Genomic DNA, 12,318 nt, shown 5'->3' with positions numbered 1-12,318 from the left:
AATAGCATTACCCTTCCAGTTCAATCCTGATAAATTACAGCCTAATTACTAACTAACTTCAGGTTCAGTGCATTTCTTTCACCACGAGACAGAGCACTCAGTTTAAAAGGCACAAAGCAGACAGGGCTGCCCCCGGTCCTGCACACACACCCAGCTGCAAGCACAGGAGTGGGCTGCTGTGAGGGCTGCGGGATCCCAGCAGCACACAGAACACACAGAACACACCACAGTGAGCAGCTGGCCTGGAGAGCCCTGAGTCCAATGCAAAAAACCACTTCTCAGCCCTTTCTCTTCCATTGCTGCTGTTCCAAATGCAGGAGGCTGAGGGGAGCTCCACGAGGGGTGCTCCTGCCTCAGCAGCGCAGTACTGCTGGGCCATCAAACAAGCGCCAGGTTTTCCTTGTGTATGAAATTATTCATACTCGGGAACACAAGTGGCTCATATCACAAGTCCACCCCCACAGCAATGAGCCATCCCTTGGCCATGCCCACCCCAGTGCAGACAGGAGCTGCCCACTGAAGGATCTGCCAGCCCCACACAGGCCCCACACGCAGCTCAGCCTCTCACACAGCTGCGATTTTATTCTCTCTTTTCTTCCCTTTCCTTTTGTTGGGCAGTAAGTAGTGGGGTAAATCTTGCAGACAAGGAGACACCACGTAATTAAATGCAAAGTGCTCTATTTAGCTCTGTAGGGATTACATCCTTCTTCATAATACAGCCTGTGCGAAATCAGATGAGCAGCGCCTGCATTTCTTGATGAACAAGAGGACCCTCAACGATTACTAATGAAGTACAGAAAGAAAAGGCAGACTCTCAGCAGGGAAATACCATCCCTTAAGGTCTTCCCTGGGGATCAGACGGCACTTAGAATTGAGAGACAGTAGCTGCTTCCTCTGTGTGGGCTGGGACAGGCGGGATGCCTATTTCGTAAGGCCTTGAGCTGCTGCATTATGTTAGTCAAACACCATGGACATATTTTCTGACCTTTGCAACAGATGTTACTATATTTTTTTCCCACTAACCTGCAGCCTGGTTTTAGTTGTACAAAAACCTGTAGCCCCAAATAGCAGAGATTAGACAGCAATGTCAAGGTCTGAAAGCAGAGATTACATGCCCCGTATCAGCAGATGTCTGCAGCCGCTGGCAGCTCTGAGATTTAAGGGGTTGTTCTCCATCCAGGAGCATCCTGCATCACTGCATGACAAGCAAACAAGTGCCTGCTATAAACAATCAGCTGAGGAGCCAGCCCAGTCCTGCAGAGCCCTGCTGGGACCAGACAGAGCCTTTAGAAGCCTGCCATGCCCACCTCCAAGGCAGCCAGCCATCAAATGATCCAACCCTGACAGAGCTGGGTGACTTTGGGCTCAGGTTGCTGCCCTCCTTCTGCTTCCACCGGACATCTCTCCTCCTCATGGACCCAGGAGCCCAGTCACACACCCCATGCTGTCACTCCCATCACTCTTTGACTGGAGGCAATTGTGTTGCTCGGGCATGTTTACCTCTGGTCACCCTGTGCTGACTGATCCCAGGGACCTTCTCCTCCCTGTGCCCACAAGTGCATCCCAAGAGGAACTGCTACTTGATGCAAAGGCCACAGAACATCCAGACACCAGAAGACACCCCTGCTCAGCAGCAGCAGACACCAGGGCTGTGGGCTGTTGGTGCCAGAGCTCACTCCTCAGCGAGCAGGACCTACGACATGGCCAATCCTAACTGGGGAGGAAACACTTCCACCAGAAAACCAGGCCTGAATATTGTTCATGATTAGCACTAAAACCAGCAGTTCAGGCAACGAATGCTTTGAGATTTATTATTTGTTTAAATCTTTCTGTTACCGTTGAATTTGCTGCTTTTTTATGCATCCCAGATTTTGATGTGTATTTTTGATGGACGCATTCTTGGTGCTGTGTGATTTCTAAAACAGATGGGGCTCATTTAGTTCCAAAGCTCTTGAGTATCTCAATTTTTAAACACAAATCTGGAAAATTTCCACCTAATTTGCTCCTCCAAGTGAGCACGCCTTCCCAGCAGCTGGATCTGCCACCCCAGCTCACACACTGCAAGCACAGCCTGAGCCCAGCACGCTCCTCTGTCTGCAATGGGGGCAGAGTCCCATGGAACACCAACGTTTCACCAACATGCACGTGGGACAGGAGAGCTACCTGCAGCAGAACACACTGCAGCCTTTAGGCAGGCTGTGCCATTAAGGGCTCACATCGCTGTCTCTGTCCTGCACATGCCTCACAGTTGTATAAAATCAGTGCAGAATGTGGGAACCAACTTTCATGTTATAATAGGACCGGTTTTCATATTCCTTTTGCATTGTAACAAAAAGTCTCAGTACCATCTGTCCAATTACTCACACAGAGCCATCAAAATGTTCTCAAATAATTGAATACGCCTTTTATTTGCTGGCGAATGCCACGATTTAAAATACTTCTAATTCAGATTTGACACAGCTAATAATAAGCACTCAGCCCCAGAGACCAAATAGGTATTTTCTTTATCCAATGACATGTAGCACTGTAACTTTAAAAACATTGAAGTGCAATGTCTGTGCCCACAGCACAGTGCTGGGGCTCACAGGCCATGATGCTCTAGAGCTGCTCAGCTGTGGGAATGCCTACAGAGCCACTGCCATGACAACTTAAATGTGATACGTCCTTCCAGCCTCGAACCTCCAGAGACATACATGGCTGCAAATGCTTTAAAATTGCTTCCTTTCTCCTGAAACAGAGGAAGGATTGTTCAGCAGTTTTGTTGTGGCACAAAGGGAACCACAGTGGCTCTAAGGGGAAATAACACTGCAATCCAAACGCATTCAGGAGTGCACAGAGGACCCCGAACACTGCACAGCTCTGCTCCTCAGCCCTCAGTGCAGAGAGCCTGGGAGCTCTGCAGGGTCAGAGACACCACGGAGGAGCAGAAGGAAACAGTCTGTGCATTTCAGCAGCTTACACCAATTCTTTCTGCCTATAAACCTGCAAATCGCTCTGAGAGCTAAAAGACTCATAACAAGCCCACGTTGTTCTCTTCTCTCTAATACCTTAACACAGCATTTAATGCCACATTCACTGTCACAGCCTAAAAGAGGATGGGCATGCAGCAGTCCAGCCAGGAACAGCAGCAGTAAGTTAGCTCTTGAGAGGATGCACCTTGCCTATACCAGATTTCTGCTAACATGCTTAACATCCAACTTGAAAAAGGTGTATATGCCCTGACCCACCTCTCATAGCCATGTGAGAGCAGAGAGCCCGAGTTCTGTAGATACAAGGACCTGCCTGTGCTACTTCCCCTCAAAGATGAGTCACAGCAGCTCAGACACTGGTGTATGTTTTGCCCACGTTAGGACAGTGGCAGCAGGCCACATGTTGGCCTGCATTACCATAGACAGGCCCTTGATGAGCAAGTTGGCCATAGGGTAAACAGGTGCAGGTTGCAAAGAGCTCCTCTATTCATCAGCTAGAAGTTTCCACCACTCCACATGCTGAGCAGAATAAGCTTCTCCATCGTGTGAACCCAGTCACAAAGATGCTCCTGACCACCTTAGTCCCTGTGTCCCCAGCACACTGCTAACTCCTGGCACTCAGCATGAGAAGCTGTGAGTTCTGCATGCCTTTGCAGTTCCATTCCCTGGTGGGAACCTGAGAAGTCAAACAGCTGCTGAGCAGTGTATCCTCACAGGGTGAATTTCAGCCCAGGTTTGGAGACTGATGGTGTTCAAATGCATGAGAGGAGCTTTGGAGAAGTGTCTGAACTTCAGGCTACTCTTCTGAACTGCACTCAGGCACCAGCCCCTGAGGAGCTCACCCAACTTTTTTAGAACCTTGTTAACTAGAGCTTGAGGGAAATAGCTATAGACCTTATTCAGCAGGGACATTCTGCTGCGTGGAGCAGCGCTCTGCATTCATTTCTTTTTTTCTGCAGCGTTTCAGTATTGAACATTATTTAGCCATCACATCTGAACACAAATTATTGTACAATAAAAAGCAGTGACTCAACAGGTTATTGCCACAATAACTCCTACATCTGCACTGTGTACTGTCAGCATGGTTACTTACCCCACCTCAGCACGTTCCTAGGCACTATGTGCCATTTGTCACCCACTAGCCAGAAGCACACATAGCTCAGTGTTATTGAGACCACAGGGCATATTCCAAACCACACCGGGGAGAGGGAAAGCACAGCTCTGCTTCCTATTAACAAATCCTTCATGCACTTTCGCTTAACGTTGCTTCTCTCCTTCTTTAATTTGCAATTAAATTACACAGAACTTACGAAGTGAAGGTAAAGCAAGAGGAACCTCTTTCATTCAAACATACCCATCAGGGTGATGTTTTTGCCTTCAGTGCCTCCTGTTTGATTTCATGTCCCACAGTCAGAGGGAAGGGGCATCACGTCCCCACCTTCCTTACCAACTCCTGACATTTATGCAACTAACACTGAGAAAAGGGAGAAGGAAACCAAGGAGCCATTGATACAAACATTCACACTGCACCTGGACATGTGCTGTAACACATACGGGAGATCAGAGACCCCGACCTCTGAGGAGAGATTGTGCTTCCAAATGTTCACAGCAGTGCAGAGCCCAACAGTTCCTGCCAGCTCATGAAAAGCCTCTATCTTGGCAGCGCAGCATCAGTCAACTGCAGCTTAATGGAAAGGACCACTCCAGGAGCAAGAAGAAAGCAAGAGTGTCATTTCCCACAGCCGTGTTCTCTCTCTAGAGTCAGAAGCCCTACTAGAGTCAGCTCTATCCTACTCACAGCATCAGCTACAGACAAAGCAAGCTACCATGGCACCTCTGGCCGTGGCTCATTTTGGAGCTCATTTAACCACAGTTTGGGCACTCCAAATTCTGGGCCAGAGGCACGCAGGCAAGGTGCAGGCTCCAGAATGGGGGTGGAGATCCCCAGGATGGGCAACAAGTGGGATCCAACTGTGGGCACGCTCTGCACTGCGGCCCTCCTGCCTCCATCAACATCCCCAGCTCTCATTCTGAAGCAGCACTGGAAATGTTCAGCAACAGCAAGCAGCCTCATCTTGTTATCTGTGTGGCCTTACTGATGAATTACAAAGAGCTCGCATTACAAATATTGGGCCATTGGCAGAAATGTTGGCGGTTAAGAATCATTTTCTAAAGGGTTGCAATAGACTACAGAATTAGCTTTGTATGAGATGGAGACTGGGTGCAAGCTTGGAAATGCTTGTGCAATGCTCGTGCCAAGCACACAGTCTGCATTTTGCTTTGGGAAATACATGGTCATTCTATCATGGCTACGAGGCATCATCATCAGATTTTTAACTCCTTCACAGTCTTTAATTTCTCCTCAGAGCTTCTCTGTGAGACATTTATCTTTTTTCAAAAAGAAACCTTAAAATATGTATGGATTCCAGTGAGACTGATGAACAGACAATGGAAATGTAAATCCCACTGGGAAGAATGGGAGATCAGCCTCCAGTGGGACCAAAATGCTTCAACACTCTGCTAAATTCCTGCCTAAGCGATGTGCCCAAAGTCACACAGAACATTTGGAAAAGCCATTTCCAAACTCCACTGCTTGCTCAGTAATTCCTCTCCCCGTGAACCTGGAGGATGGAAAACTGGCAATGTTGTAAGGTTGGTCGGGTAAACACAACACACCTACTGTGTCAGCCAACCCCATGGGCAACGGGCGGCTTGCCTGGACAGGACGTATGAATGCAGTTATTCTGCTCCCTGGCTCCTTCAGAGGTGAGCTGGGATCTCAGCACAGGAGTGCATTGTACCCAGCTGACGTCACCCTGAGCAGGGCAGAGACCTGAGCCAAAGCCCTGCGAGTCCCACCCAGTTCATACATAAGGGCAGTCCTCCCCACATTACCCTTCCTCCGCCAGGGTGCAGAGGATGAATGGGCGGCACCTCTCCAAGCCCCACAGGGAGGGTTTGATGTGGTGAGATCTGAAATGACTCTTTCAGAGCCCCTGACCCTCTTCCATCCTCATAGAAAAATAAAAATCTTCAGATTTTTGTTTTAAATTCTGATGCAGTTATTGCTGAGCTCCAGGAGCAGCATGTACATACAGGAAGCTTTATGCCTCCTTGACTGGTGTCAGGCAGAAAGTAAATTATTTATGAAAGCACTCCATGCAGTCTTTTATTTTGGATTTAAAGGGGTGGAAGTGATGGGAAAGAGATTTTGTTTAAACAAGTTCAAAATGCACTCAGACCTGCATCTTTTAGTTTTGCTGAGGATCTGCTCCCTGCTCAGACTGGTCCCATGCAGGTCTCACAGAGCATCAGTCTGAGCTCGCCCCTATTTACAGGGACAGTCCCAGTCACTTCAGTGGAGCTGCTCCCAGATTCCACTGGTGTATACAGGCTGAGGAATCACAATTGTCCAAGAGCCACGGCTGGTGCCAGTGCTCAGGGCTGAGTGGGTGTTTGCAAATGCAAACCCACGTTCCCTTCCACAGCCTGATTCATACTCACGTAGCTTTTCATTTTTGGTGGATTTTTCAGTCCAGTTCTCCTAATAGCTGTCACCAAACAGCGCCCAAAAGCCATTACTACATAGCATAGTGTCACCTGAAACACTGTGCTGCTACAGGACTAAGACACCAAATACTGGAATAAACCTGATGACAACATCTCAACTTTTTTTTCCTAATATTTCTTAGTGTCTGTGTTTTAAAATAAGGCCCATCACCTTAAGCATCACCAAAGAATTAATGTATAAAAGCACACCAAAGGCAGAGTTCTGAAAAGGACAAAGCAGAAGTAATTCCTTGAGATCGAGCCCCCTCTTCCCTGAACACTCAGTGAGTCTGGCTGCAGTTCCACAGAGGAGCTGGAGGACCAAACCCCTCAGTGGCTTTTAAGCACATCAGAACAAGGCCAATTAAACCACAAGGCACAAGCATGAACCTCAAGCAATGCATGATTTGAAGATGTGCATCAACTTGCCCCCACCTTCAGGAGATAATTCCAGGGAAGAGACAGCAGTTTGACTATCCCCCCACATACACAACAGATCAGTACCTCAACGCGGGGCTTACAGCCCCAGACCCTGTGCTCATCTGTGCTGGAAATCAGGACAAATAGGACATCTTTGCTCCCAGTGAGCCCTGGGACAGGCAGAGCTGCACAGCCCCCAACCACCAGGAGGCAGACAGGAAATTCCTACCAAAAACACGGAGGTTTGTAACACAACAGCAGCTCCTACCTGTGGAGCCGTGATATGAATCCAGTAAGTAGTACTACTTAAAATCTAAGCATCGCTAGCATTAACACAAGACTCCTCCAGCTGATGTGTACATTTTCCTGGTTTCTTATTTCTTTCAGTAAATGGGTATGTATCCAAAGACTGACATGCTTGGTGCTCTCTCGTTGTTCAAGCTGCATCACAAATAGCACCAACACAGCTGTCCCCGCATCTCAGCAATAGGGCTGCGTGATTTTAGGACAGTATAAACAGAAAAAAAAAGGAAAACTAGAAACTTTTTTGCAACATTTCAGACTCCGTTTCCATAGAAATCGTTCATTCCACCAAGCCACCAAACCCCAAATCAAGGGTTTTTTTCCAAATGCACACAGAAAAAGTAGCTGCCATCCATAACCTCTTTTTTTTCCTCTTTAAAATACAGCCTCCAAAACTGTCCCAGACCTTTTCCTTGTATTATTTGCTAGAAGAAGAAGCAACACAATGAGAGAACAGAAAATAGATTTCGGTTAAGATGGATGGATGTGAAGAGAGGTTGACATGGAAGAAAAGCAAAGTGCTGCGCCGTGTGCCCAGGGCCTGAGCTCCCCAAGGTGCCAACAACACCAACTGCCAACCCAAGCTACGGCAGTGCTGAGGCATCCAGGATTCTAAACAGGAAAGGCCTAGCAGTCAAAGCCTGCTCATTAATTGGCTGAAATGGGTCACTTACAGAGCAGTGTTTTGTATAACCAAGCACTGTGACCAAATAATAGTATTTTTTGCTGCTGGAAGATTCTGGGTGGGCTCTGGGGCACGTTCTATTGTGAAGTACATGACAGAGGAGATCTGCCACTAGCTGTTTCCTAGTGCAAGAACACTGATGTGACTGGAAATGGGGTCATAACCCCTGGTTTCAGCAGGAAGGAGATCCAGTGACACCAGCACCCACAGCCACAGGAACGGCACTAATGCAGTTCCATGGCTTCTGGATGGTCCAGAGCACTTGGTATGTCTGCAAGAATCACAGAATCATTGAATCATTAAGACTGGAAAGAACCTCTAAGATCAAGTCCAACTGCCCACCTACAGCCAGAATTGCCCACTAACCATGTCCCTAAGCACTACATCTGCCCTTTTCTTCAACACCTCTAGGGACAATGACTCCACCAGCACCCTGGACAGTCTGTGCCAGTGCATAAAGGAACAAGTGACCACGGCTTACCAGTTCTGTCCAGCGTTTGCTCAATATCCAGCATCTAAGCTTGGATTTCTTGAACACCTGAAATACAGCTTCCACAAGATCCTCCCAGGATAAAGAATAGCAAAGGGGGTTGGTGCGTCCTCTGTTTGAAAACCTGCCATATATGCGCACACACTCCCAAATATTGGTTTTGTAACATTCAGGAAAGCTGCTCTCGTTACTATTTATTTCATGCCAGTTCCAGGGCAGAGAGATGTCAACTTAAGTACAGTCCTATTACATTCCTCAAACACAAAGCACTCTCATTCTCTTATGTCCAAACACCACCAGCACGATGGATCCTGGACTGCAGCTGGAGAACTTAGCAGCTAGCAACATGCAAATCATAGATAGAAATATTCAGCAGAGCTCTGACCCTATCAAGAACCAAAACGTGCTTAAGAAGAAACGCTGCTGAATCCAAACCGCACTCTAAACTCTTGTCAGAAGATATTTTCTTTCTAGACTCTCCCGATATCACAGGAGTTTGTATTCTGGAACTTGCAGCATTAGTCATTTTTCTACATCATTTGAGGCCCTGCTTCCAGCAAGCTGTCTTGGTGATCCTCATCCAACTGTCCAAGTCTCTCTTTGCATCACTCACCCTTTCAAGTGTGGGAGGGCAGCAGCTCACAGCCTGCGTGCAGAGCAGGTCAGCAGCGTGAGCACGTGGCTAATGCTGCCATCTGTGCCTGGGGTTACCTGCTGGGAATGAGCAATCCCGGAAAGCGAGTGCACAATTAGACCTCCTGTTGCATGTCAGCCTCTGCTGAAAATCTATAATTAAACTGATACAATGGTAATGAACGGGAGGTTTAAAAAGCAGTTTCGGGGACTGCAGAGATGTAGGGATGAGCTTAATAAAGTGAGTTTTCCCACTGGGTTTTACAAAGTCAGCTTCCATCGGCTTTGTGTGAAGTGACAGAGCTGAGATGGCTTCCAGAAGCACGTGGGGGTGCCCTGGTCACACTGTGGGACTGGGCTCTGCAGCCACTGCAATTCTGGGGGAGCAGGGTCCCACAGACTGCACAGGGCAGGCCCAGCCGTGACAGACCTGACTTGCTGGAGGGTCGGGGATTTGCCACTGCCTGCATTTGTATAGAACATTCCATGTGAAAAGCCTAAGAGCACATGGAATTTCACTCAGACAAGTCTCGAGTCCAGCCAGAGCTTCGTCTTTCTGCCCCACAAGTCATTGACAACAACCACACAGATAATGGAGCTGAACAGGAGTCCCTCAAAGCTCACACAGAAGCAGGAGCTGGCTGTGCTGCCCCGGCCTCACTGCAGAAACACAGAGAGGAAACCCAACATCCATCCCAGCCGGTGGGTCACACACACACAGCCAATGCTAAATCAAGTGCAGATTAATTATTCACAAGCACTTTGCTGTCTGTGTAACGTTAATACTGTGAGATATCACTGACTTTGTGCTACTCTAGAGATACCTCGCTAGACAGCAAGAAACAGTATTTATAGACTTCAAGGCAGCTTGAATGCAAGGCTACTCTGCCAAAAGATCCGTTCCCATGTCTATCACTGAGCTTCAGGGTAAGAATTCTTAATATTTTTATTTCATATTCATTAATTAGTGCTTAGCTTTATTTGAATTCATCCCTGGTAGTGCGTCACGCTAATATGCCGTAGTTTTTTGACCATTATTGTGTTTATGCTTATTAGGTGTATCCTGCTAGAAGAAAGCATTTTAAATTAGATTAAATCTTATACATGTTTAATGCAGTATTCTCACAATTTAAAATGCTACTCTATTAAAACAGCAGAGAGAGAAACTGACTCACGGAATATGAATGTGAAAAGAATAGATCACGAGTGAAATGAATAATAGATTAACTGAATAATCATATTACTTCTTTTATGAAGAATATAAATCACAATAATCCAACGCTGTCAGCAGAAAAGGGAGGGCAGGCTTTCCAGTACATAACTATGTTAATTATCTAATATGAAAAGAAAGAGCTAAGTATGATTAGTGTTAATGAGAGGCCATTTCATTGCAGCTAATGCCAGCTATCAATCCCAGCGCATGCCAGACAAGGCTGCTCTTCTGGAGATCATCTTTCCAATGTGTGCAAAGTCAGCCACCATCATCCATCCTTCCACAGCCCTACTGCTGTCTGAAGTGAGACTGAGGAACAATCTCACATCCCTCACCACATCACGAATGGAAATTAACTTTTGGGACCATCATTCAGACAGAGCATCCACCAGCGATTGACAGCCCTGAACCCTTCACGGGAAGATGTACTCTATCACTTCCAGCACAGAGGACAAATCATTAGGCTGAAGTGAAGCCTGCTGACAGCAGTGGAAAGATCCCCAGTGATTTAAAAGGTGTCTGACTCAAACTGTAGGTCTCTGCATACAGGTTAATGCTACAATTTTAAATCACAGTATTTATATATTTTCTATATTTGATGCCACTCACTTGTATAATTGCTCTGAGTGCATATCTCAGCCCATGCCTGAAGCACTATACTAGGGACTGCAGCAATAAATAGATGAGAAGAGGCACAGAAAGGCAGGGCTCCTTCTGCTTCAGCCTCTCATCTCAGCCCAGCACAACAGAGTTCACTGTCCTTGATGTGTGGGCTGTGCATCTTTAGGATACCTCACTGTCCCTACCAAGCTGGAGAGGTCCTCAGCTGAGGATACTGAGGGTGCAGGCTGAGAGAACTGCGCTTACAGGACCTGGAGTAAAGACTCCCCAATGTGGAAGAAGTTTCCCTTGGCAGCAGAGCTCCCTTGGCTCACAGTGCTCTCCATTCATTCACCCATCCATCCATCCCCTGATTTCCCGCACTCACCCCTTTTTCTCTTCAGAGAGCAATCAGGGTCACTTGGAAATGGGACTCAAATACAAATTGCTTTAAAAGAAATACAGATTGCAAAACAAAAGCCTGGAGATGTGCCGGTTCCAATGCCATTCTCCACTCCGGAATTACTAGCTATTCAAACATAAAGCTTAACAAAGAGAGAGCTGATTAAAATGGCAACTGGTATACGCTAAATAGGAGTTGCCACCCATTAACGGCTGTTAATGGGAAAGTAACATTTGTTAGAAGTTTCTAGAATTGACCTTGTCAACATCAGATTGAAGGAAGAGGATATAAACCAGGAATAGCTGCTGGCACCAAGAGCTGATTGTCAGCTGAATTCAGCATCAGAAGGGCTCGCAGTCAATCTGCTCCACACTCTTAGCAGGATGTGCTTAGATATCTAGGGACAGGATATGTCATTTTCAGAGGGGGAAGAAAGCAAGGAGAGATACTACACAAATGGCAAGCAGAAGACAACATCAGCACAGACAAGCAGTGACAAATCCTGCCTTTCTAGCCATGGCTGCAGGATAGGAAAGGAGAATGGAAGTTCAGCTGCAGCACACCTTGATCAGGGACACCCATCAATTCTGGGGCTCCAAGAAGTCATCTATGAGTGAGCTCCCCCAGGCACTGAAAAACCACCACGTGAATGCGCCACAAGGCTGAGCTGATGCTGCCAGCCTCAAGACACACACTGTACTTCAGGATCCCCTGGGAGCACGTGTATTCCTCACACACACAGCACAACCACCTTGCTCAGGTCTTGGGTCCTACCAGATGTCCCCTGTCACATGGAAACCCCCAGTGCACCCTGAAATCCTGGAGAAGATGATCAAGGGAAATGCTTCTGGGAGGATGCTGCATGAAACAATGGAAAGGATGTTATAAGAAAGAAAAAGGGATGGAACAGAAAGGAACAGGGATGGAACTGTGTGCGAGACTTCAAAAAGAGCGTTGTCCCAAAACAGAACATAAAATGCACAAAGACTTGCTAAAAAGAAAGAGCAGACAGGGTGAGAACTGAGAGCTCTTTGGAAAAAAAACAAACAACAT

The sequence above is a fragment of the Coturnix japonica genome, chromosome 13 (genome assembly GCF_054131305.1).
Source record: "Coturnix japonica strain WE chromosome 13, WE-NBRP24, whole genome shotgun sequence".
In the NCBI taxonomy this organism is placed as follows: domain Eukaryota; kingdom Metazoa; phylum Chordata; class Aves; order Galliformes; family Phasianidae; genus Coturnix; species Coturnix japonica.
This window is presented reverse-complemented; position numbering follows the sequence as displayed.